We start from the raw sequence: 27,844 nt of genomic DNA on the forward strand, positions 1-27,844 counted from the left end.
CGAAAGGATATTAAATCTTTCATGATGTCCTGTGGAGTTTGCGCCCAAAACAAAGGTCAAAAAACAAAACCCGCCGGTCTTCTTCAACCCTTAGACATTCCACCAGCACCTTGGCACACCTTGTCACTAGATTTTATCACGGACCTGCCCTCTTGTAATGGATACAATACTATTCTGGTTGTGGTGGATTTATTTTCCAAGATGGCCCATTTTATTCAGTTGAAAGGATTACCTTCAGCTTTTGTTCTTGCCAAGGAATTCCTCGAAAATATCATTCGTCTGCATGGATTCCCGTCCATACTAATCTCCGATCGGGGAAGCCAGTTTATTTCTCATTTTTGGAAAAAGTGTTGTCAACTGGCACAAATCGACGTAAGACTCTCAACCAGCCACCACCCACAGACCGATGGTCAAACGGAGAGAACGAACCAGACCCTTGAACAATATCTACGATGTATGTTGCACCAATCGGAGGGTAATTGGAAGGATATTTTATGGGTGGCTGAATATGCATACAATAACTCGATACACTCTGGAACTGGTCAGAGCCCCTTTTATACCCTATATGGACATCACCCTCGTACTTCAGACTTGGACTCACCTTTGAGCCTCGAAATGCCTGCAGTGGACCATTTGCATTCTACGATTACTCAAGCCTTCAAGGATGCTACTGCACAATTACAACATGCGAAAGGGAAATACAAAAAGAATGCGGATCTACATCGAAAGGAGGCGCCTCCATACCAAATAGGGGATCAAGTATGGTTGGCTACCAAACACTTATCGCTCAAGGGACCTCAGACTTTTAATCCAAGGTATTTAGGCCCTTACTCGATCAAAGCTATAATTAACCCAGTGGCAGTCAAGCTAGATCTACCAGCTAACATGCGGATTCACCCCGTTTTTCATGTGTCGCTTTTGAAACCAGTGCAACCAGGAACCAGATTAATAAAGCCACCAGAACCAATCCAGATAGATGGGGAGCCTGAATTCGAGGTGAAGAACATTTTGGACTCTAAGATCTCAAAATCAAAACTTTTCTATCTAATTGATTGGAAGGGGTACGGGCCTCAGGAAAGATCTTGGGAACCCAGCGACCACGTACATGCACCTCGGCTAGTAAAAAGGTTCCATCGGAATTTCCCGAACAAACCGAAACCTCCTGGGGAAAAGACCTTGGGAGGGGCCTTGGGGGGGAGTGCTGTCATGATGCCTACCCCCGGAGCACCAGGCCAGGCCCAGCACCCTTGGGAGCAGGCATCACGCCCCCGGGTAAAAGACCAGCGGCCCTTTATAGGGGCTCTTTGGACATCAGTACTGGCGACATAGGCGCCAGGCTTATAAGGGGAAGTGTTTGGTGCACTTACCTGAAGCAGACCATGCTGCACACTCACCTGATGCAGACCATGCTGCATGAAGAACCAAGCCAAATGAGGCTTAGGAGGGACTATTTTTCTGAAGGAACTATTTTGTTACTGGGGTGGAGCTGTGGAAGAATACTCACCTGGAACTTCTTCCAAAGCTATTTAAGCCACGCCCGGACAGCCACACGTGCTTGGCGTTGTTCTGCATCCCAGCAGCTGAACGCTCACTGTGTCTGCTCCTGCACCTGGACTCCAGCCACGCCCGCCTCGAACCTGGAACACCTGTAAGGGAATAAGAGAAGAGAAAGGTGAAAACCAAGAACTTATTCAACCTTCTTACCTGCATCCGGAATCCGCCAGCATTCCTGAAGGAAGACTTCCATTTAAAAGCACTGCGTTGCTCGCTGCAACGTTGCGCTTCACTCACCTGTTCGCGAGACGCCGCCCGGCTCCATCGCGGCTCTCAGCATCGGTCGCCACATCTCTGCACCTAGGGGAGAGTAGAAGAGACAAAAGGTGAGCAAGGGAACACAAGAGGAAAGCCGAATGTTCAGCCATATTACTTACCGGCTTTTCTTGGTGAACCATTCCACATCTCGGGTCGGCGCCGCATCTTTGGCAGGTACCGCACCCCGGCCCCTATGGGGAAAGGACAAAAGACATTACTGGGGAATTATAAAGACATTTAGAGGGGTCGCCCTCATCACTAACTCACCTGATTTTACCACCGGCAATTTAACCCCTCAACGCATCGCCTTTGTTCTGCATCTGAAATAAAGGACAGAAAAGACAACATAAAAGGAGGCTCACACTTGAACTTTTGCATCTTCATACTTACGGCATATCGCTCAGAAAAGTCAAGTGGATGTGCCAGTGGCATTCTGAAAACCAGTGAAGTAACTGGACGAACGCGCGCCCCTGCACAAGAAGCAGGATGGAGAGTTCATCCTTCCAAACCATAAGGTGAGCTTAAACCGGGGGTTTTGGAGGAATCAGAGAAGAACGAAGGGGGGAAGGGGAGAGCAAGCACACTATTCAGCAGACAGTTAATTCCCTTTCTCATCTGCAGAAGGATATTCCTACGGGCCCGACAAGCAAGATTTGGGGGTCCTGTTCAATCGGTGGTCCGAATTCTGCGCATCACGCTTGAAAAGGCCACAGCAACCCAGACCAGACCAGCGCCTCCGTGGGAGCCTGGTGAGCGTTACAGAACGCGAAGCCTTCCTACAAATTCCCACCCAGGCGCTATGGAAACTTCCGAGACTGACCAGTTGGCCCAACTACTGGGGGAATTACGGGCCGAAGTACATGCCGCTCGTCAAGAGACTAATGCTCTCAGGAGGGAAGTGATTGTAACAAAGGAAATAGCTGATGACCTGGCTAGACAGCTTTTGCAAGGTCAAGCTGGACAAACCCCTTTACCCGGTTCCGGAGGGAACCCCGCTCCTGTGCTTTCCAGTACCCGGTGCAGATTAATCTACCTGGAAACATGCCGCTGGCCCCACCCGAACGCTTTGCTGGGGACCCCAAACGATTCGCTGTATTCATGAATCAGTGTCGTTTGCATTTCCTGTGCAGACCTGGGGCCTTCCCTAATGACCAGACCAAGGTAGCCTTTGTATTGTCATATCTCAGCGGCAGTGCTGCCGATTGGTCAGTTCCACTGGTAACTCAAGATGACCCGATTCTTCGTGATTTTCAAGGATTTCAAGCAAGCATGGAAAGGTTATTTGCTCGTCACTCCCAGGTGCAGGCTCTAGATGACGAACTTCTATCTCTGCGACAGGGCAATCAAGACCTCCTTTCCTACATTGCAACCTTTAATAGACTAATTGTGGAAACTGGGTGGCCAGAGGATAAAAGAATCACATTATTTTATCGAGGTCTACGCGGAGAACTTAAAGATATCCTGGCCCAAGTTGTAAATCCGCCCCAAGAATGTTCAGAATATATAGACTTAGTGGTCCAATTGGATCACAGACTGCAAAACAGAAAAGCTGATCGGTCCAAGTTTGAGACCCGGGTGTTAGTCAAGACCCACGCTAACCTCAAGGTGGCTGAAGCCTCTGAGCCAATGCAAATCGGAGGAGTTAAAGGACCTTTAACGCAAAAGGAACGTGAAAGAAGACGGCAGATGCACTTATGTCTTTATTGTGGATCCTCTGGACACTTTCTACGAGATTGCCCGGCAAGGCCGCCCAGGAAGGTGTAGGAGCCGCTGATAAAATCCATGAAACCTCTGTATCGGGAAACGACCCCGCCCGACAAGCGTAGGGGTCCGCCTGCCGAGCTTGAAAACGAACTCTCAAACCTCGCATTTCACTGTGCCAATGGTCTTCGTAGATCCGGAACAGCCTAAACGGTTGCATGCAATAAAGGCATACATCGATAGTGGGGCTATAGGAAACTACGTGGATCGTGAATTGGTCTCCAGGATTAACCTTCCCCTGCGTCTTAAAACCAGCAAAGATGTCATCACCACAGTTGATAGAACTGAAATTGCCTCGGGACCGGTAACACATTCCACAGCTGAGGTGACACTTGTAGGTCCGGACGGCCATCGGGAGGCAGTTGTGTTTGATGTAATCAAGGCTCCACAGTTTCAGGTTATTCTTGGAATCCCTTGGTTAGAGACACATAATCTTCGAATTGATTGGCGAGCGAAGAGAATAACCTTTCCAGAGTGTGCACGAACCTGCTACCCAGAAAATCTGAAGATCAATCTAGCATCAGTAACCTCTGTCTCCATGCAACTACCTCCGGAATACCAAGACTTTCAGGACGTCTTCCAAAAGGAACAGGCCAACACGTTACCTCCTCACAGATCGTACGATTGCCAAATCGATCTGGTGCCCGGTGCACAACCCCCTTGTAGCAGGATTTATGCCCTTACTGAGCCAGAGAATCTGCATTTGAGACAATATTTAGACCAATACCTAGCCAATGGTTTCATTCGCCCGTCAAAGTCTCCGGCATCCTCGGCTTTGTTCTTCGTGCCAAAAAAAGAAGGTGACCTTAGAACTTGTATCGATTACCGCGCATTGAACCAGATAACTGTTAAAAATCGTTACCCTCTGCCTTTGATCCCTGAACTCCTTGACTAGGTGAAGGACGCTTGCATATACACCAAGTTAGATCTCCGGGGGGCTTATCATCTGGTACGAGTAAAAGAAGGCGACAAAGGGAAAACGGCCTTCCTTACTAAATATTGACTATTCGAATACCAGGTGATGCCTTTCGGGTTGTGCAACGCGCCTGCTGCCTTCCAATTCTTCATGAATGATGTCCTTCGGGAACTCATCGATGTCTGTGTTGTCGTGTATATCGATGACATTCTGGTGTACTCCTCTTCGGAATCTGATCACAGAAAACATGTCAGGGCCGTCCTTGAGAAATTGCGCCAGCACAAACTGTTTGCAAAGCTGGAAAAATGCGTTTTCCATACCACCGTGGTTGAGTTTCTTGGATTCATCCTGACACCTAAAGGGGTCTGAATGGACTCACGGAAAGTGGATGCCATCCTCAAATGGCCATCACCTAGTTTGGTGAAAGGTGTCCAAAGCATGCTTGGTTTTGCCAATTTTTATCGCAGGTTTATCCCGGAATTTTCACGGGTGGTGCAACCCATCACTGCACTCTTGCAGAAGAATAAACGTTTTGAATGGACCGAGGAAGCTGAACAGGCCTTTCAGGAATTAAAAGCTAAATTTACGTCCGCACCTATTTTGAAACACCCGCGTCCTGATCTCCCATATATAGTCGAAACCGACGCATCCAGCTTAGCCATGGGAGCTGTCCTGTCTCAGAGAGACCCCGAAACCAACCAACTGCACCCCGTAGCATTTTGGTCCAGAAAGTTCTCGCCGCCGGAGATAAATTATGCAATCACTGATAAGGAATTATTAGCCATTAAATCCGCCTTTAAGGCTTGGCGGCATTATCTTCTTGGTGCCAGGCATACCATCACCGTGATCACTGATCACCGAAATTTACAATATTTAAAAACTGCCAAGGCTCAGTCTTCACGACAGCTCCGATGGGCTTTATTCTTTGCTGAGTTCGATTTTGTAATCACCTACCGTCCCGGCTGTAAGAATGGCAAAGCGGACGCGCTATCTCGAATTGGAATGGGAGAAAAGGACACAAACTCAGAACCTGTGCCAATAATTCCCGAACAAAGAATCTTGGGAATAACCACTTTACAAACCCTTGAAGACATTCAAGCACGGGTAAAACTATTCCTGGACTCTTCAGCCTTGCAGGATTGGATCAAAAGGGGATCTGCCTTTTCAATCAACGATGGCTTACCTTACTTCCAAGGACGTTTATTTTTGCCAGAAAAGGAATTGCAAGAACTGGTTATTTCCCGTCATCACGATACTCTGATGGAAGGACATCCTGGCATTACCAAAACAGAGGAAAAAATTAAACGACAATTCTGGTGGCCGTCCTGGCGAAAGGATATTAAATCTTTCATGATGTCCTGTGGAGTTTGCGCCCAAAACAAAGGTCAAAAAACAAAACCCGCCGGTCTTCTTCAACCCTTAGACATTCCACCAGCACCTTGGCACACCTTGTCACTAGATTTTATCACGGACCTGCCCTCTTGTAATGGATACAATACTATTCTGGTTGTGGTGGATTTATTTTCCAAGATGGCCCATTTTATTCAGTTGAAAGGATTACCTTCAGCTTTTGTTCTTGCCAAGGAATTCCTCGAAAATATCATTCGTCTGCATGGATTCCCGTCCATACTAATCTCCGATCGGGGAAGCCAGTTTATTTCTCATTTTTGGAAAAAGTGTTGTCAACTGGCACAAATCGACGTAAGACTCTCAACCAGCCACCACCCACAGACCGATGGTCAAACGGAGAGAACGAACCAGACCCTTGAACAATATCTACGATGTATGTTGCACCAATCGGAGGGTAATTGGAAGGATATTTTATGGGTGGCTGAATATGCATACAATAACTCGATACACTCTGGAACTGGTCAGAGCCCCTTTTATACCCTATATGGACATCACCCTCGTACTTCAGACTTGGACTCACCTTTGAGCCTCGAAATGCCTGCAGTGGACCATTTGCATTCTACGATTACTCAAGCCTTCAAGGATGCTACTGCACAATTACAACATGCGAAAGGGAAATACAAAAAGAATGCGGATCTACATCGAAAGGAGGCGCCTCCATACCAAATAGGGGATCAAGTATGGTTGGCTACCAAACACTTATCGCTCAAGGGACCTCAGACTTTTAATCCAAGGTATTTAGGCCCTTACTCGATCAAAGCTATAATTGACCCAGTGGCAGTCAAGCTAGATCTACCAGCTAACATGCGGATTCACCCCGTTTTTCATGTGTCGCTTTTGAAACCAGTGCAACCAGGAACCAGATTAATAAAGCCACCAGAACCAATCCAGATAGATGGGGAGCCTGAATTCGAGGTGAAGAACATTTTGGACTCTAAGATCTCAAAATCAAAACTTTTCTATCTAATTGATTGGAAGGGGTACGGGCCTCAGGAAAGATCTTGGGAACCCAGCGACCACGTACATGCACCTCGGCTAGTAAAAAGGTTCCATCGGAATTTCCCGAACAAACCGAAACCTCCTGGGGAAAAGACCTTGGGAGGGGCCTTGGGGGGGAGTGCTGTCATGATGCCTACCCCCGGAGCACCAGGCCAGGCCCAGCACCCTTGGGAGCAGGCATCACGCCCCCGGGTAAAAGACCAGCGGCCCTTTATAGGGGCTCTTTGGACATCAGTACTGGCGACATAGGCGCCAGGCTTATAAGGGGAAGTGTTTGGTGCACTTACCTGAAGCAGACCATGCTGCACACTCACCTGATGCAGACCATGCTGCATGAAGAACCAAGCCAAATGAGGCTTAGGAGGGACTATTTTTCTGAAGGAACTATTTTGTTACTGGGGTGGGGCTGTGGAAGAATACTCACCTGGAACTTCTTCCAAAGCTATTTAAGCCACGCCCGGACAGCCACACGTGCTTGGCGTTGTTCTGCATCCCAGCAGCTGAACGCTCACTGTGTCTGCTCCTGCACCTGGACTCCAGCCACGCCCGCCTCGAACCTGGAACACCTGTAAGGGAATAAGAGAAGAGAAAGGTGAAAACCAAGAACTTATTCAACCTTCTTACCTGCATCCGGAATCCGCCAGCATTCCTGAAGGAAGACTTCCATTTAAAAGCACTGCGTTGCTCGCTGCAACGTCGCGCTTCACTCACCTGTTCGCGAGACGCCGCCCGGCTCCATCGCGGCTCTCAGCATCGGTCGCCACATCTCTGCACCTAGGGGAGAGTAGAAGAGACAAAAGGTGAGCAAGGGAACACAAGAGGAAAGCCGAATTTTCAGCCATATTACTTACCGGCTTTTCTTGGTGAACCATTCCACATCTCGGGTCGGCGCCGCATCTTTGGCAGGTACCGCACCCCGGCCCCTATGGGGAAAGGACAAAAGACATTACTGGGGATTTATAAAGACATTTAGAGGGGTCGCCCTCATCACTAACTCACCTGATTTTACCACCGGCAATTTAACCCCTCAACGCATCGCCTTTGTTCTGCACTGAAATAAAGGACAGAAAAGACAACATAAAAGGAGGCTCACACTTGAACTTTTGCATCTTCATACTTACGGCGTATCGCTCAGAAAAGTCAAGTGGATGTGCCAGCGCCATTCTAAAAACTAGTGAAGTAACTGGACGAACGCGCGCCCCTGCACCAGAAGCAGATGGAGAGTTCATCCTTCCAAACCATAAGGTGAGCTTAAACCGAGGGTTTTGGAGAAATCAGAGAAGAACAAAGGGGGAAGGGGGGAAGCAAGCACACTATTCAGCAGACAGTTAATCCCCTTTCTCATCTGCAGAAGGATATTCCTACGGGCCCGACAAGCAAGATTTGGGGGTCCTGTTCAATCGGTGGCCGAATTCTGCGCATCACGCTTGAAAAGGCCACAGCAACCCAGACCAGACCAGCGCCTCCGTGGGAGCCAGGTGAGCATTACAGGGAAGACATAGAAGAATTCTTTCCTGCAAGCGATGCGGTACCAGGTACAAGCGGGACAAATATTGAAGATGTCTTTGACACCAGAAGCATCTGGGAAACGATTGATAAAATCTATGACGAGATGGGGCTGGAACTAATTTCCCAAGGGGGAAGGGAAGATGAGCGCTTAGAGAGCACTCAGCTATATGACACTGAGGATATCACCCAAAGTAGTGGGAGCAGGGGACTGTCCCTAGACAGGCTGGAGATCAGGCAGAACGAAGAAGATGCAAGGAGTTGCGTAAACTGGGATCATTCAGAAACTGACTCCGGTGGTGAAACGGAGGATGAGGCACAAGAGGAGGGGAGACAGTGGGGCCAGGGGGTACGATGGTCCGATGCTAGCAAATCTGAGCCCAGTACATTGAAGCCTGCCACAGAGCATGGCCAACATGAGGGAACTCCCCACGGGCAGAGAGGGGAGCCAGCATCTACCTATACAGACAAATTAAGGGCACTGCCGGGTAGACGGCAAGGTGGGAATGCTGCCCCAGCAGTAGATAGGAGAGCTGTGGGAAAAGAAAAGGAAGACTGTGTGTTTCAGTTCCCGCTGCTAGAAAAGGGGGGAGCAAGGCCACAATATATTCCATGGCCACACATGGACCGAGAAAACCTGAAAAATAAGCTTTCAATGCTGACATCGGGAGCTGGGAAGTGAATAGACGAGTTAGAGAAAATGACGTGGGGAGTCCCCTTAGCTATAGGGGACATTAAAGGCCTCCTGATCGCCATACTTGGTGAAAGGCCTGACGATGTGTGGAAGCGGGCCGGGTACCCGAGGGTAACAATAACTAACACCACCCATGGCGGAGCGCCGTTTAATAATTGTAGAGCAGCAGTGTGGAATGCGCTGCGAACGCTATACCCAGACACTTCAGATATGGGAGCTATAATGACTCGGAAAATGAAAGAGTCAGAGGATCCGTTGATTTATATCCAGAATTTTCAAGACGCGGGGGTGCTTAAAATGCATGAGTCTTGGTTAAAATCAATCCCTGTATTTTACCACATATTGTGCCAAGGGTTGCCTGAACCGGTGCAAAAACAGCTCAAGAAATTGGTAGGAATACAAGCCAAACTGTGGGCCGAAATCCAATTGACAATTGCACACTACTGCAGACTGTTACAAGAAAAGAACCGGAAAAAGGAGGCAACTCGTAAAGGGGAGGAAGCAAAGCTGGTGCAAAAGAAGCTCTCGAAGTATACACTCGAGGGAGCCATGTTGACCAGCCCAGCTGAACCAAGTACGCAGCAAGTGAATAACCCATCACAGAATGACCAGGGTAGTGCGGGATTTTACCCGAGGGGTAGAGGATTTAGAGGAAGAGGATGGCAGAGTAACCAGGGAGGTTTTCAGAATAACCACAGAGGTTTTCAGAGTAACCAGGGAGGTTTTCAGAATAACCAGGGAGGTTTTCAAAATGTACAGATGGGCAGTCCAGACAAAAAAAACAGGGCCACTCTACACATGAGTGACCATATCTCCGTGCACACTTTTGAGCATAACACTATGCAAATTTCGATTTAGCCTTTCAATTATGAATTTAATCTCAAAAGTAATTTTTTCGATTATTTAACGTTCTGAGACAAAGTATAAACGTGTTTCAAAAAAGAAAAGAATTGAATTTCTGTGTTTCTCATAATGCATTCAACATTAACAGTTTTCTATGTACATGGTAAATTTTCAATGACCTAAATAAACATTTCTTTTTTTGCAACTAATATAATAATGAATTCAGTCACATAGTCCAAATGTAAGGCTTATTTCTTTCACTTAAGTTGCCTTTAAGCTGTTGTTTAGTGCACAACACGTTTCGGGCAATTCTTGCCCTTCATCAGGTGCGGGCAATACTCAAATTCTGGTAACTCTGTTTCTGAAATTTAAATAGAAAAGGATCCAATCAGTTTCATTTTTTACTCGAAATTATTCGATGTTATATGACTGTTCCTCAGGCTGTAAATTAAAGATAACTCTGACCTTCAGTTTCACTGGTGTAGAAGATCAAATGTTCTTCCAAACTCTTTCCACACTTTCAATTAGCTGGTTCTCTCATGGAGATTTGTTTATCTCGAGCGTGCAACGCGGGATCTTTTTGTTGTATCTGTTTGGAAAACAATGAACGGATTGTTTTCACTCTCTGTGTTTTTTTCTTAAATTTTGGTTTGGGTTTTGCACCGGGATCAGTCGCTTTGTAATAGCACTGAGTCCCAGTGTCAAAACCCTAATTCTTTCGGTTTACTGGTAAGTCATTTTATGAGCGCATGCGATGCGTGTGCTCACCTCTGATGTTGGATTCCCGTGGCGTTCATTTCTCGTCAACGTGGTGGTAACGGCATGTTCGTTTCTCGTCAACGTGTCGGTGCCGCCGTGTGAAGGCTGACCGCTACTCCCCGTTCGATCGTCTGGTCTCTCAGAGTTCCAAAATTAAAAAAATCATTAAAAAAACTGGACAACACTGACACTGGATCCTATGATGAAAAGACTCTTCCCTGAACCTCCACTTTTTGCCTGCAGCAAAAGCAGATCGATCAAAGACCAGTTAATTAAAGCAGACTTCTTAGCAGCAAAGACAACAGAGGAAAACCATAAAGGGACGGTTGCCTGTCATAATTGTAACAACTGCAACAACCTAATATAAGGCAGCACCATCACTCATCCTCATAAAGGATATAAGATAAATCTTCAACATACTACCACATGTGACTCTAAAAACGTAATATACGGCATAAGATGCCCATGTGGGATATATTACGTCGGGATGACAATGAGAAAAGCTAAAACAAGATGGGCTGAACATAAGTATAATATAAGAACAGGAGCTCTGAAGTCACCAGTGACTCAACATTTCAAACAAAAGAGACACAACATTGCCCAGATGAGGTTCATCATCCTGGAACAAGTGAAAGCCCCAAGACGAAGAGGCAATTTAAATAAAATGTTGCTTCAGAGGGAAACATATTGGATTGAAAAACTGGACTCCATGCAACCCAATGGCATGAATGCAGAATGGGACTTAAGTTGTTTTTTGTGAAAACTGAACGTATGTAGAAAGATTGAAGTATGAAGCTAAATTCACCAGATTTCAAGTTGATTGAACATGCGGTATGAGTATTTTACAAGAACTCTACTGCAAGTAAATCCATGCTAAAATGGCGCCCGAGCATAACTAACAGTAAGTCACCTCTTCTAATCCAACAGTGACTCAGTTACCATAACAACCGAATTAACTGGTGACGCCTCGTTACAGCGAACTGCTTTGCGCACACGGAAAATCACGGAGAGGGAGAGAAGAGAGACCAGACGATCGAATGGGGAGTAGCGGTCAGCCTTCACACGGCAGCACCGCCACGTTGACGAGACACGAACACGGCGTTACCACCATGTTGACGAGAAAGGAACACCACGGGAATCCAACATCAGAGGTGAGCACACGCATCGCATGCGCTCATAAAATGACTTACCAGTAAACCGAAAGAATTAGGGTTTTGACACTGGGACTCAGCGCTATTACAAAGCGACTGATCCCGGTGCAAAACCCGCACCAAAATGTAAGAAAAAAACACAGAGAGTGAAAACAATCCGTTCATTGTTTTCCAAACAGATACAACAAAAAGATCCCGCGTTGCACGCTCGAGATAAACAAATCTCCATGAGAGAACCGGCTAATTGAAAGTTTGGAAAGAGTTTGGAAGAACATTTGATCTTCTACACCAGTGAAACTGAAGGTCAGAGTTATCTTTAATTTATAGCCTGAGGAACAGTCACATAACATCGAATAGTTTTGAGTAAAAAATGAAACTGATTGGATCCTTTTCTATTTAAATTTCAGAAACGGAGTTACCAGAATTTGAGTATTGCCCGCACCTGATGAAGGGCAAGAATTGCCCGAAATGCGTTGTGCACTAAACAACAGCTTAAAGGCAACTTAAGTGAAAGAAATAAGCCTTACATTTGGACTATGTGACTGAATTCATTATTATATTAGATGCAAAAAAAGAAATGTTTATTTAGGTTATTGAAAATGTACCATGTACATAGAAAACTGTTAATGTTGAATGCATTATGAGAAACACAGAAATTCAATTCTTTTCTTTTTTGAAACACGTTTATACTTTGTCTCAGAACATTAAATAATTGAAAAAATTACTTTTGAGATTGAATTCATAATTGAAAGGCTAAATCGAAATTTGCATTGTGTTATGCTCAAAAGTGTGCACGGAGATATGGTCACTAATGTGTAGAGTGGCCCTGTTTATTTTGTCTGTTTAGATTAGATTCTGTAGCCCAGAATCAGTCTCTTTGAGCACCTAAACCATATGTAAAAGGTTGACAAAAACTCTTACTAGAAATAGTACATTAACCAAAGGAAGATTTATCACCTATCAGGTGTTCTCCTCTACACCAATATTAACACAGATGGGCAGTCCAGCCATGACAGATGGGCAGATGGTCCGACCTCCGCCGGTATGTTGGCTGTGCGGAATGACAGGACATGTGGCACGCCTGTGCAGAAACTAAGGCATGTGGCAAAATGGCCAAGGAGTGGGAGCAGGTATGGTGAACCAGCCTGCCGCCCCACAACAAGGCGGTACACAAGGTCACATAGTGCAGCAGCAGGCGACAGGCTTGCAGCAAGGTGCACAACAAGGATTTCAACCCTCGAACATGGGGAACTTGCAACAGGGGCAAACCCAACAGGCACCGCCGCCAGTGGCCCACGGTACGAACACTGGAGGGGGAGTTAACCCTGGGAATGCGGGTACTCCACAAGCGTACAGTGGACCGAACCTATATATAAAATAGGACAGCTCACGGGGAACTCTGATGTGCTCTATCCTATCAGTGACACCAGACCCTAACAGGGAACCTAGGGTGAATGTCGTCATAGGGGGTAAGGAGTATTCCTTCTTAGTTGACACGGGCGCGACACGCTCATGCATAGAAGAAGGCAAATTTTCTTTGTCAGGCGAGGCAATAGATACTCAGAGTTTCACAGGAGCTCACATTAGAGGTCCCTTTACAGACGTGCTCCCAGTCTCTGTGGGAGAGCGCGAAATGAACGTACCCTTACTGTATTCACGTCAGACCCCAGTAAACATCCTGTGGCGACACCTGATGACAAAATTGAATATGACAATCTTGTTTACCGAGAATGGCATAGTGTGCTCCACTCCAGGAATGCATTATTCAAACGTGTGCGAAATGATCAGAGCATACTCAGGACATATACCCATGAGAGCTCTACCGCTAGAGCCAGAAGTCTTCGCATATGGCGTACGCGAGCTTATGGCGGGATTGCCAGGCCTCACGGACAAAACCATGAGAACCCCTTATGAATTCCTTTTCAGACCACGGATGCCTATGCATGAAGAAGAGGGACAAGTATTCCCCTTGACAATACAGTCTGCCTCTGTAAGAGGGAAGGTGGTACTGGTAGAAGGATACGATGACGAAGGAAGACAATGGTGCGCTATTATCGCCATTGAGGAAGGGTATCGAGTGACTGAGGTCACTAATGATGATCTGTTCGAAGAACACCCTGACTTAGAAGAGACAAGAGTGGAAGTGAGTCTCATATTCTGAGTCAAAATGATCAAACGAGAAGTGCCACAGAGAATGATGTTGGCGCTGGTACGTCCTGAATACTTCGAGGATGACATGGAACGGGTGCCTGTCACAGTATGGACTACAGGGCCTTATGGCGTAGGACTCCTGAAAGGGGCAGGAGAAGTGAAAATCAAGTTAAAACCAGGAGCAATGCTACCAAGAGTGCGACAATATCCCATGTCTAGAGAGCCGGATGAAGGGATCGCAAAGACAATTTCCGCCATGATGGAGCAGGGGATTCTAGTGACATCAGAATCACCCTGTAACACAGTGATTTACCCTGTCAAGAAATCAAAGGGAGGGTCTTGGTGTTTAATCCAGGATTTAAGGGCATTAAACGATATTGTTGAAGCCGAGTCCTCTCTAGTCCCTAACCCATCTACAATTCTATGCAACATACCCACTGAGGCACAATATTTCACGGTGATCGATTTGAAGAATGCATTCTTCTCAATCCCGTTGCACCGTGACTCGCAAGATCTGACGTCATTCACTTTGAGACAAATGCGCCTGAAAAGCACGAGGTTGCCACAGGGGTATTGTGAGTCTCCGTTCATCTTTAACAGAGTCCTGCAAATGGACCTAAGCAATATTGCAGTAGACAGTGTTGTTTTGCAGTATGTAGATGACATTCTGATCTGCAGCACCACTGAAGGGCAATGCAGGGCGCGACTCTATCCAGCTACTTACTATACTGGCTGAGAAGGGGTACAAGGTTGATAAGGAAAAGTTACAGTACTGTCAGCAGGAGGTGTTGTACATAGGACAGCTAATCTCTCATAAAGGGAAAATGGTAACCCCAGAGAGGGCTGAAGCTATCATGAACACAGCTAAGCTGCTCACGATAAAACAAATGCAAAGCTTCTTAGGCCTGTGTAATTATGTCAGAGCATGGGTCTTCGATTACAGTTCGTGTACCAAGCCCTTGCTTCAGGCCTTAAAGAAGGCCCAGGCAACAAAGGAAAAAATGGAATGGACTGAGGAAATGGAAAGGGGGTTTGCAGAACTCAAGGGGGCAATTTGTAAGGCCCCAGTACTCGGGATTCCTAATTATGCAGAGGAATTCTACCTGTTCTCACATACCGATGGCAATTTTATGACAACAGTACTCGCTCAATGAACATCACTGGGGTACAAGCCCCTAGCATATTACAGTGGGAGTCTGGACCCGGTCATGAGGGGCCACTTCCCATGCAAACAAAATCTAGCTGCCGCCGCATTCGCCATCGAGAAGGCGTCATCCATCGTGATGTGGTGCTCCATGACATTGGATGTTGAGCACTCGCGATTCACCATACTAGAGAAGCCAAAGGGCAGACTGACATCGCAGAGAGAATCTGCATATGCATTCTTCTCAATCCCGTTACACCGTGACTCGCAAGATCTGACGTCATTCACTTTGAGACAAATGCACCTGAAAAGCACAAGGTTGCCACAGGGGTATTGTGAGTCTCCGTCCATCTTTAACAGAGTCCTGCAAATTATCACCAACCCATTAATCAAAATAGTTCGATGTAAAACTGTAAATCAAGCTACGTTCATAGCTGAGCCAGTCACTGAAGGAGAACCTATACACGACTGTGCAAACAATGAGGAATTCTATGATGAAATCCCCAGGGTAAAAGAAAATGCCCTGGCAGGTGGTGAGATTGTCTTAATTGACGAATCTTCGAGAATCGACCAAGAAGACGGTCAAAGATATACAGACGTGGCCGTGGTGAAACACCTGGCGAATGGGGAGTTTCAGGTACTCGTCAGTGCGTGAATACCATCTCACTATTCAGCCCAAGCTGCAGAGCTAGTGGCATTGATACTCGCCATCGAATATCAAGCAGACCAGGAAGTGACGGTGTACAGTGACTCTGCCTATGTGACATCTACCGTGCATGCAGGCTTAGCACGCTGGAAAAGGAGGGGCTACCTCCGAGCAGACGGCACGCCAGTGCAACATGCAGCCTTGTTGGACAGGCTGATAAAGGCACTACAGCTCCCAGTGGGAATAGCGGTCGTGAAATGCGCCGCCCACACCAAAGGGACAGATTTCGTGTCATGTGGAAATCACAAAGCGGACACGTAAACCAAGCAGATGGCATCCAAGAACGAAACAATCATGGACGTGGAGGTGACACGTACCCAGGAGAGGATGATGGTAGCACGAGCTACACCTGAGGACTATAGTAACATGGGACAGACCCAGCTAATGGAACTTCAAGGGCAGGCACCTCAGGAGGAGAAGAATTTGTGGAAGCGTCGAGGGTGTTCTTTAAACCCCTCTGACGGGTTGTGGAGGCAAGACAGCACTGGTAAACCAGTAATGCCTGTCGCTCTACTAAAAGTATCATTAAAACTACACTACCCGATCCATTTGTCAAAAGAAAATCTTGCTGCAACGCTCGCAGAAGACTGGTTCACGCCTAATTTAGCAGAGCATGTTGCATTTTTCATGGTGAACTATATAATCTGCCAGCAGATCACCGCTGGGCACACATTAAAAGTTGTGAGAGGAGTCATCCCCAGGCCAAATGGGCCATTTCAGCACTTAGACATCAATTATGTCGATATGATTCAAGTGTGTAATGGGTACAGGTATTTAATTGTGGTGGTGTGTCCTTTCTCTAGATGGATAGAAGCAGGACCCTGTTCACACCCCGACACTGCCTGTGCTGCCAAGTTCTTGGTGAGGGAAGTGTTCCCTAGATGGGGGGTGTACGAGGTAATGAGATCAGATAATGGAGCCCACTTTGTAAATTCAGTTTTCGAACAGATTAGCTTGATGCTTGGTATAAAGCACAAGTTCTCGTCGGCGTATCATCCTGAGGGGAATGGGATATGTGAACGGATCAACGGCTTGCTTAAAGAGAGGATAGCCAAGTTGAAGCTCACATTAAAGAAGGGATGGCTGCACTGTCTACCATTGGCATTGTACGCACTTCGGAACCAACCCAGCTCCGACCATCATCTCACGCCACACAAGATAGTTACAGGCAGAAGGATGAGGACCCCTCTTACCCCCCGAGATAGAGCTAGATGTGATGCCCAGCCGACTAGGGAGGTTTTGGGAACAGAGATGCAGGACTACCTAAACTGTATGCCATCCAGCGCCTCTGTCATTTCAGGCCAGCTGCAGCAACGGTGAAAAGGGGACAGCACAGCACGAAACACATCAGGAAGTGCTGAAGCAGACACTGCGCAAAGTATGCATGCGCCCCTCGTCTTCCCTGGCGACAGAGTACTCATAAGGAACTTTACCCGGAAGAGATTGGACGAGCCAAGATTTAATGGCCCCTTCATCGTAGAGGACTGCACCCCATCCGCCATCAAGCTCCAGGGCAGAAGGGCATGGATCTTCATAAATGACATTAAACCCTATATAGGCGACAGCCTTCCAGCTGCATCCAACTGCGAAGAATGCACAGACAACAGGGAAGGACCTCAGCACGTGCAGACAAGATCTATGGTGAGGAAGAAGGACTCATGAGCAGAAAAGACAAGACGAGAGAGCTCTTTGTGAAAATCATGGCTTTACACTGAACATTTCCTCTAAGCACTAAAGGGGATAAAAGACAATAAAACTGACACTCTGTGCAGCCAAAGTTGCAGGGTAAAGAAAAGAATCGCACATCCAAAGCTGCAGTGACGCTACTCACGTGAACGTTTAAAGCCACACAAAGCATTGAAAAAGCCCTAAGACTCTGATAAGCGGCAAATAAGACATTTATGAGAACCCGACACAGTATCCTGAAGCATCCAGTATCAAGACTTTGTTTCACAGAACTTATGGTACACGCCAGCAGAAGTCTCAAGTGGGATGTGATAACCTATTTTCAACTCGTAGTGTTATCTTACCCATCACTCATAGGGAGAGAAGCCAGTGTCACAGACTTTTTTCAAGATCCAGCTAACAGAAAAGTAATCAGGCGGCTGCTAACCGTCATCGCAGAGGTCTTCGCCGAGTTACCTGAGCACAGAGAAAAGGACACAAATGCTTCCCCCGAAAACAGACTTTGAAGAACTCACCTTCGCATTGTTCTTCCGCATAATTGAAAGTTGCCCAGGACTCGTTTGAAGAACAACAGATACCCATACTTTCATCAGGGACCCAAGACATAGCGAACATTTAAATCAACTGTGGACCAAACTACACTATCTAGTGGCAATCCACGCAGCAGGCCAGTGCAGGGACTGTTTGAATCAAAAGAAAGGCTTGTGATCAAGACTCAGAAAAACAAGACAAATGTCCCTGTCCCCCGCAGATACCCAGTTGGCCCACAATGTCATGCTCAGACTAGTCACAGACTATCCAGAGATGGTGGGAAGGCCTGCCGATGTTGACGTTGTCACCTTCCTCAGAGATCCAGTCAATATCCCACACATGAGCACCATTCTAATTCATAATGCTCGAAGTGGAGCTGTCCAACTTCCAGCGAGAATTCCTAAGGAGATTCCAGTGAGACTTTCCGCCGGGGACAGATCAAGGAGACAAAGACACAGTTCTTCATTCTTCCGCTGAAGACAGATCGGGAAGAGCAGAAACGAGGATTATGACATCTTGTTCCTAGTTATTTTTTATTTTTTATTTTTTTCTTCTATTTTTATTATTATCCTTTTTGTCATCTTTTTGCCGTGGAGCAGATCGAGGGGAGAGAGACACTGTTCTTCAACTTGTCGCCGAGAGACCGAGCTAAAGGAGCGGACCCAAGAACTTCACCATCTTATTTTCCTTTTTCTTCATTTTTCTCATTTTTTCCTATTTTTTCATTTGTTCACTTTTATTTTTATTTTGTTTTTATGTTTACGACATTTTATGTTTGTGTGATTTATAGCACTTCCATCTTTTCAGCCCTCCACATCGAACAGATTCCAGCATGTCCTCAAGGCCAAGGCAAATTACAGGAGTGCACTGGGATTTTGTCTATCAAAGATATGCAGAATGAATGTGATGTGTTGAAGACGTTAGTCTAACCTTTTTCCATAGTCAAGTTAAAGGAGCTGCACTGCAAAACCAGAAACTACTGTCATCTCCCGCAAGAGGGAGGACACTTGAAGAGCACTCGTCACTTTAGTATTTACTGCACTTTTGAGCAATGAGATTGGAATAAGAAAAGAAATAAATCACTGACTATGGACTTGGTCCACATGGGGGCCCAGAACAGTAACTTAGTTTTACCCCAGGCAGAGGTGTGCCCCCGCTTCCCAGGAAGGAAATGCTGTCAGCTGTCTCTCAAAACGATCATGTGTATATGCATAGTGATTATTGTTGTATTTTTGTCCCTAACTATCAGAACTGCATTTTTTATTGGTGCCCGAAGTGTCCCAATATCGGTACACCCATCATATAATGAACGTCTGGGTCCCACGAAAAGCACTCAGACCATATATAGTAATCCCTGTTCCGAGAAAAGCTGACGTTAAAGCAAATGAACTGAAATTAAATGTAATAAGTAGTGACACATACACACTTGAGGTAACGAATGAAGGAAAAGGCTGGAAACAGGGTCAGCACGGAATGAATGATAATGCTGCAATGACCACGGCACGCACCCACACACTGAGTGCACACAAACAAGGGCAAGTGTCAATGGCTACAGAGCCTCAAACCAGAACAACAGTAAAAGAGAAGCTACCTACAGAATGAACGGCTCCAGAGAATAGTGGAAGTAATCAAGAGGAGCCAAGTGAGAAACCAAACAGAGAGGGCATAGCAGAAACCCTCAAACGAACGGAAGAAGCCACAAAGGAACTCACCAAGAAAACACACACGCTAGTTGATTATTTGTTCCCACTCATAGTTAGAGCGAAGATGCTACATGAGGAGCTGAACAATAGAACCGCAGAGACTGTAGCAACGAGCACGTCAGCTCCACTGCAAGGAACAAGCGCCAGGCCCACGTCACAGCCACACGTTAGGAAGATGGTGAGCCAATGGTGGTTGGAGGAAGTCTATAAAAGATTGCACGAGGGAAGGAAAAGAAACACAAATCCTCCTACTACCTCAGTACACCTAATGAAGTCTGCTCCGCCGAAGATCATACTTGAGAAACTACCAGCACGGAAAAGCAGCACAGACACATTTAGAGACATAGTCATAGCAAATTATAGAAAAACATTAAGGATCAAGAGAAGCCTGCATGAAACTGACAATGAACTAAATGATTTCTTGGACAGTACAGCCCATCTCGGAAACAATATTTGGTACCAACACATGAAGGAAGTTGGAAGAAGGCAAGCAGAAGGGAGTGCTTCGTCTGTGCACTCCTGCCGTACAGCATGGGCAAATCCAAAATCTTTGTGGCAGTGGAAATAGATGTTCCGACAGCACACTGCATGTCACACGTAGCAATGTGCAACACCAGAGGACAGTTTATTGGAAGAGGCGCTTCACTGATATGGGCCAACGAAAAGGATTACCCTGATGAAGACGGTTTTGTCAAGGACATCAAAACAAGAAACAGGGCGCACACCAAGAATCACATGATCAGATATGAAAACCCTGACATCAAAGGATCAGGAATAAGATGGGAGATAAACCTGAGACTGAACGTCCAAGGAAAAACAGCAGAAGAGGCTCAAATATGGAAAAACAGAGGCCAAATGCAGATTTGGGGATCAGTGGTTTCCCCAAATGGGTGGGAAGAAGGAGTAGTGATCTGCCGAGCTTGGATGGTTCTTGGAGCCTGCCAAGAAGCAATAGAGAATTCACAGAGACTATGCAAACCACTATGGCCAAGGTTGGTAAAGCTACTAACATAGGTCGAAGACAGAGGAGGACCCTTGCAAATCATGCCACTGGAAGGCCCGAAACTATGCTTCAGAAGCAATGGCACGAGGAAAATGGGGGAGAATCAAAACTGCGGGCGAATATACGAAGCCCCAGGAATGATGCAAGGAACCACAGTCCTGATGGACCATTACTGGGCATGTGGATCCAAAGCATACATAAGACTACCGAAGAACTGGGGAGACATATGCACACTGGTGAACGTCCACGTTCCTGCACTACTGATCCCTAAAAATTTCCTCAATTTGGACAGTTTCCTGAAAGCAGACGCTCATCTAAGGAAAAGAAGATCTGTGAAAATGATATCAAGGATGAAGAGAGAAAACTACTTTCAGCCAAATCAGAGGAAGCATTTTATGCAATTCCCTACGAACACAGGTTGTTTAGACTAACCTCATCAGTATTCACAACAATGCTCTTGCCACACATCCAAGTTGGTGCTAACACTAAGTGGTTGCAGATAACCAGATGGGAACTACTACAGACCATCAATACCACCATAAAAGGATTCAACGCGATCAAAGAAGAACTAATGACCCTCCAGAACAGATACATGCTTGATATGATCACAGCAATGGATGGAGGTGTATGTACAAAAATCGGAGAATCATGTTGTACATTTATACCATCCGAGGGGAAAAAGGAAGTTCATGGGAATAGAACCATAGAATCAATCAATGGAATAAGCTGCGCACTGTGAGGGAGCTAAATATGGGGACAGATCAGGTCAAGGAATCATAGAGATATATTCAATCAATCTTTAATAAACACATATACAATTGCCATACAATTAAAAACAGCTTAAAAACATATAATTGATACTAAACATATCTAGTTAAAGTGCATATTATTTTACTAAACATCCTAGGATGTAAGCAAAAGTGCAATGTGCCTAACTTAGTTCAAAAGTGCATAAATTCCGTAGACAGTAAAGAGCCTCAATTGAACCCCAAATTGTATTTAGCCAGGGGGATATATTATAACTAATCTCTGTATATATGTAAGAGTTAGTTAGTGAGGCTTAAAGAGTTATGTAGGACACCAAAGTCACGCAGATCAACAATAAACAATATTTTCTGCGAGATGAAAAGGGTTGTACCTTAGTCCAGCCCAACATTTCTTTATAGAGAACAAACAGCAACCTGTGCTTGTCTCCAATCTGACCAAAATAGTCAACAACCGGTACCTAGTACAGCTCCCAAACGTATCGTGGGCTGTACTGGTATCTGAACATAGGTAGTTTCGACGATCAAATAACAATGTCTAAGCTGTCTATCTCTCGTCGTAGCAGGAGAGAGAAGGCTTGACAATCGTCTTCCTCAGGACAGGGCAGATTAGGTGATAAATTCTGAAATCTAAACATACAGATTCTCTACATTTGAATAATCAAGAACCGCCTGGGGCCACCTAGTACAAACAATAACTTTCTAGGGCCACATAGTACAGATAGTGTCTTTTGAATTCATTCCATATATCCGATCTTCTTCGGCCCCAGACGGTTCTTGATTATTCAAATGTAGAGAATCTGTATGTTTAGATTTCAGAATTTATCACCTAATCTGCCCTGTCCTGAGGAAGACGATTGTCAAGCCTTCTCTCTCCTGCTACGACGAGAGATAGACATCTTAGACATTGTTATTTGATTGTCGAAACTACCTATGTTCAGATACCAGTACAGCCCACGATACGTTTGGGAGCTGTACTAGGTACCGGTTGTTGACTATTTTGGTCAGATTGGAGACAAGCACAGGTTGCTGTTTGTTCTCTATAAAGAAATGTTGGGCTGGACTAAGGTACAACCCTTTTCATCTCGCAGAAAATATTGTTTATTGTTGATCTGCGTGACTTTGGTGTCCTACATAACTCTTTAAGCCTCACTAACTAACTCTTACATATATACAGAGATTAGTTATAATATATCCCCCTGGCTAAATACAATTTGGGGTTCAATTGAGGCTCTTTACTGTCTACGGAATTTATGCACTTTTGAACTAAGTTAGGCACATTGCACTTTTGCTTACATCCTAGGATGTTTAGTAAAATAATATGCACTTTAACTAGATATGTTTAGTATCAATTATATGTTTTTAAGCTGTTTTTAATTGTATGGCAATTGTATATGTGTTTATTAAAGATTGATTGAATATATCTCTATGATTCCTTGACCTGATCTGTCCCCATATTTAGCTCCCTCACAGTGCGCAGCTTATTCCATTGATTGATTCTATGGTTCTATTCCCATGAACTTCCTTTTTCCCCTCTGGTGGGTCTGTCTTACTTTGGTTCTCCCCTGGGTTCATGGTGTTGGGGACGCCTATTTTTGATTGCACATTTATACCATCACACGATGAAGAAAACGGAACCCTCACAGAGGCCATAAGCATTTTTGACAAATCTAAAAAATCAGATGATCGATGAAACAGATGAAGTTTCTGGGAGCCTTACTAGCAATGGTACTGCTAGGATTCTGTGTTATCAAGATAATCATCACACAGTGCCAGAAAACTGCAAAGAAAGCCATTGGGATGAAAATGATGGTCGATGTCGAGCCAGGCTGGAAGCCCAGAGACCTGACAGATCAAGAAATAAAAGACTTTGTGAAGGCCAGTGAGTTTGTGCCAGAAGGAACAAAGTTCACATATCCCAAGAAACAAAGAAGGTATGAAGGAAAATGGATTTACTGCAGCCCAAATGGACAATGCCAGCTAATGACCTGGAACAAAGACGAGCATGTAAAAACAGCAGGAAGTTTGAAGGGTGTGATAAAAATATCGACACCGAAGATGCACACATTCACACCATCTTGTGCAAACACAGAAGACGATGAACAAGACATTGAAGAATCAAAGAAAATAAATACAAAAGAGGAAGCAGAAGTGGTCGATGAACCAACCAGAGGGGGGAGTGTAAAGGAGGTCCCAGACATGGCCTACACCCCTCCCCCTTATTTCGAGTTACCAGTAAAGTACTCACCAAGGTATTTGACGTATGAGGAGCAGATGAACCAACAAAGAGCTGCGCTGGGATTGTGCCCAGTGTAAATTAGAAGAGCTGTACCTGTTGAAGTGCCCATAACCAGACAGCCCTGGGCAGCAAGGTACCCCATCAGACAACCATACCAGCCACTGATACGAAACGATGAGTATTTACAGACTGTACATGAACAAACACAACGAACCCTGATGGAAGGCCAATGGTAATGAGACGAAGGCCCGGATAGACTCGCACATGGAAAAGGTAACACGCCAGTGCGAGCAGCCATTAAAATGGATACAAGGGACACAAAAGTGAAACGATGCAGAAAACGTAAAAGAATCATAGCTGTGAACCCAGATGGAAGAATCAAACCAGCTAATGTGTGTAAATAGGCTTGAAACGCAAGAAGCTAAGAAATCGATACTGCTTGCAATGCTTAGTAGAAGAGTAGAGCGGCAAGCGCCAAATATATATCTACCTCAATAAAGCACAATGTACACATGCGACTCCATTTTATAAAAGCAGAAGTACGTCCAGGCTGCCAAGGCCTAACTGGTCGCGTTTCATATCCAAGCCCAAGCCAGGGGAAAGAGCGGAATCGAAACTCAACAAAGGATGGCTCAGACCTGGAAAATCGAGGTCAACCCAAGAGAGGGAGGTGAGCTCCAGCTAAGGAGAATCGACACTTCAGAGCATACCAGCCTGCCCTGTGAAAGTCAAGATAAGGAGGCCCAGGCAGGTGGTGAGGCTACAAGGAGAATTAAATACACGAAAAGCTGGAAACTGAAGCAGATTCATGGTGAACAAACACGTGACCAGCCAGGCGCAAAGAGGTACCACCGCCTGATGTCATCCAGAACCCGAGGATGCCATAACTTTTCCCGATAAGAGACTACAGTTTCAAGGCCATCCTTTGCCAACTAATTGACACATCGCCCTAAAACACTGATTGATGGAAAGGAGGCAGGGTGTCCGTTCTGCATGCTGCTAATTAAAGTGGAGGTTTATGTTTAGGGGTGTAACTTGCCCAATCACAATGGACCATGTCATCTAGGGTCCTATAGATACTGTAACCAATAGGACGTCGTAGTTGTAGTGACGTCTTTCACACGTGATGTAGAGGGATGGGCGTAGAGGCCCACCCGATAAGAGTTATCCAATCTGCATGCTCTGTTACCATATACAGATATAACACCTATACTTAAGTTACCTTTCCTAACCAATTATATGGCATGATGATTTTTTATAGAATTAGACGTCAGCGATGACGAGTTTTGCATATAAAAATGGCTGTTTGACTGAAGTTCAAGGAAGTCGGAGCGAGACAGGTGATCGCAATGCTGCTGATTTCCATTTGTTTCTCTGTTTGATTAAACTTGACTTCCCTTTGCCAAACTACTGAGTCCTCATTATTGAGCCATGTTGGAGTAAGTGAATCCTGCACCCCAGACCTCACACGGTGTAGATATCTTGTTTTATAGGTACCAGAGGGTGCGCACCGATCTATGGGCTTGTCAGTGTAATTACGCCTCTCTGGACAAGTTGGAAGCCTTAGCCATTAAATTGGCACTAGTGAGCCTTCTCTACTATTTGACCAGAAGGAAATTCAGACTGATGACTTATCATTCACCTCTAACCTGGATGCGTCTTAGAAAAGATTCAAATGCCCACGTTATTAGGTGTTTTGTGGATCTACTACCTTTTTATGTTTCTGTGGAACATTGGAAAGGAAAAGAACAAGGGAATTTAGATATTCTCAGCCATTTCCTACTTGCTGCGGCTGGGGGCCTCTCGCTTAACGGGAAGGATATGTGATGAATCTGGAGAACCCATCCCTTCTTACCTAGGTGGTGCCACCCCCTTTGAGGCTAGGGGGGTGAGCCTACTAAGCAAAACCCTCCCTAGGAGTTTAGGAAAGTGGGACCTCAGTGGGTGTGGCCCCCCTCCAGGGTACAAGGACTCCCATTTCCATGGGGAACACCCTCTATGCCAGATACTATCTGCCTACATGGGAGTCAGAATTACTGATAATATCTGTATGTGCTAGGCTCAAGGTAATGGTGAACCTTACACCTGTTCGATAACCTGTGGTGAACGCTACACACTCTCTCATCACAGGAGCGACAATAAAGGGCCAACGACCACTGACTGGAGGAGGATAAACCACATGCAGAATTGAGGCTCCAATGTGAATACGTCAGTGAGTGGCAGAGCTGCACTGCACAGTGAATGTTGCTGTGGTGCAGATTGAGGCAACCGCCAAAGGGAGACGGACAAAAATGCCAAATGTAGAGGACACCATCCCACTACAGTAGCACACTGGGGCTGAGAAACCAGGACCAACCAAAGCAAAACATACCTAGAAGCGTGACTATGCTGAGGATGTGGTGGGCCTGTAGCCTGCGAAAGAACATCAAAACCAGGAACCGAGGGAGGACTGAATCCTCTCCTCCGAACAAGAAAGCAGAAGGATGCGAGAACATCACAACGAAGACCTCTTGTATCCAGCATGAAGACCGTCAAGCAGGGGATGAGTGCTACTGCTGCCGAAGAGACACACCCTCACTGGAATGGACCCTCAACGCGGAAGATACATGGGTTGCCTAGGTTGAGGGCAAAAAGAGAGAGCAAATTGAAGCACAGGGTCACAGAGACCCCTAGAGAAAGAGAGAAAGAGAGAACAAGAAGGGTTACGAGAGCCCGAGAAACTCAAGGAGGATAAACCCCCAAAAGGGTCACAGAACCCCAAAAGAACTAGGAGAACCACAAGTAGGAGAGAGGGGATACAGATACCCCAGAGAGCCAGGTGGAGTAGTGGTCCAAATACACCCAAGGGAGCCAGAAAGGCCCAATAAGGAAAGCAAAAAAGAGACACAAGAGGAGCCTGAAGGCACCCAAACCCTGAATTTAGTGCAGAGAGAGCAACACAAGTGGTGGAGAGGGATCAGGGAAATATCCCTCCATATAAAGAACTTTGGATTTTTTTGTGTGTGGTACTTAAGTCTTTGTTTTCTTATTTGATCTTTGGAAACCTGAGGAACTGCAAACTTTGATAATCTTTCAGGAACTGTGATAAACTGCCAGGAACTGTGAAATAAGGATAACTGTTAAATTGAAGAGTCCTGAAACCAGGAGAGATTCCTGGAAACCCTTGGACATATTATAGTATCTAAAACTGAGTGAAAGGCACTGCACCTAACTTTCTTTTATTTTTATGTGTAAGTGGTAGGGCCAGTTCAGTGGATAGGTTTTGACAGAGACTATTTTACTTTTGTCTATTGGCGAGCACTTTAGTTTAGTTTGGTGGGAGGGGAGCTAGCATTTAGTAGTAGGGTTAGTGAGTCTTTTTTAATGTTATGATATGATATGATGGGTTATTTATAACGCGCTTAATACCCAGAGGTTTCTAAGTGCAGACTCGGGAATCAAACCTGTGGTGGTCCATGTCGTTTTGTTTCCAAGGCAAGCAGGTTGCCCCTGAGCTATCCTCCCAGGATCTTGCATAACGATACTTGAAAAGCCTCTCCTCTGGTCTTAGTTCTTCTGGCTTGCCACACCAGGTTCCACTGGTGGCACCCTCCTAGGCCATCACATCTTATCTTAACATGCTCTGGTTTCTCTGCTCTGATCTCTGGATCCTATCAAGATCTGTGATAATGCCCTCAATTAGTTTATAAATCAATGTTCTTCATAGCACTTGTCCAGTGCCTGGGATTCTGCATTTAACAGGGTTTGGGCTTTTTCTTTCTTCTTTGATGTCTGGTCCAAACCAGTATAAGGGATATATCTCCCAGCAAGCTCTTTGTTTCTCTTTCTCTCTCTCTCTCTCTCTCTCTCTCTCTCTCTCTCTCTATCTCTCTCTCCCTCACTCTCTCTCTCTCTCTCTCTGCATTGGGTCTCAGCAAGTGCCTGTGATAGAGACCCCACAAACTTCTTTAGTTGTCTTTTTCTCTATATCTTTAAGTCAGATCTCAGGCAGTTTCAGAGAAATATCTCTCTCTCTGTCTCTCTTTCTCGCTATCTCTCCTCTCTCTGTCACTCTGTCTTGTTCCTT

This window comes from Ambystoma mexicanum, chromosome 10 (assembly GCF_040938575.1).
Source record: "Ambystoma mexicanum isolate Mex_15411 chromosome 10, UKY_AmexF1_1, whole genome shotgun sequence".
NCBI lineage: Eukaryota > Metazoa > Chordata > Amphibia > Caudata > Ambystomatidae > Ambystoma > Ambystoma mexicanum.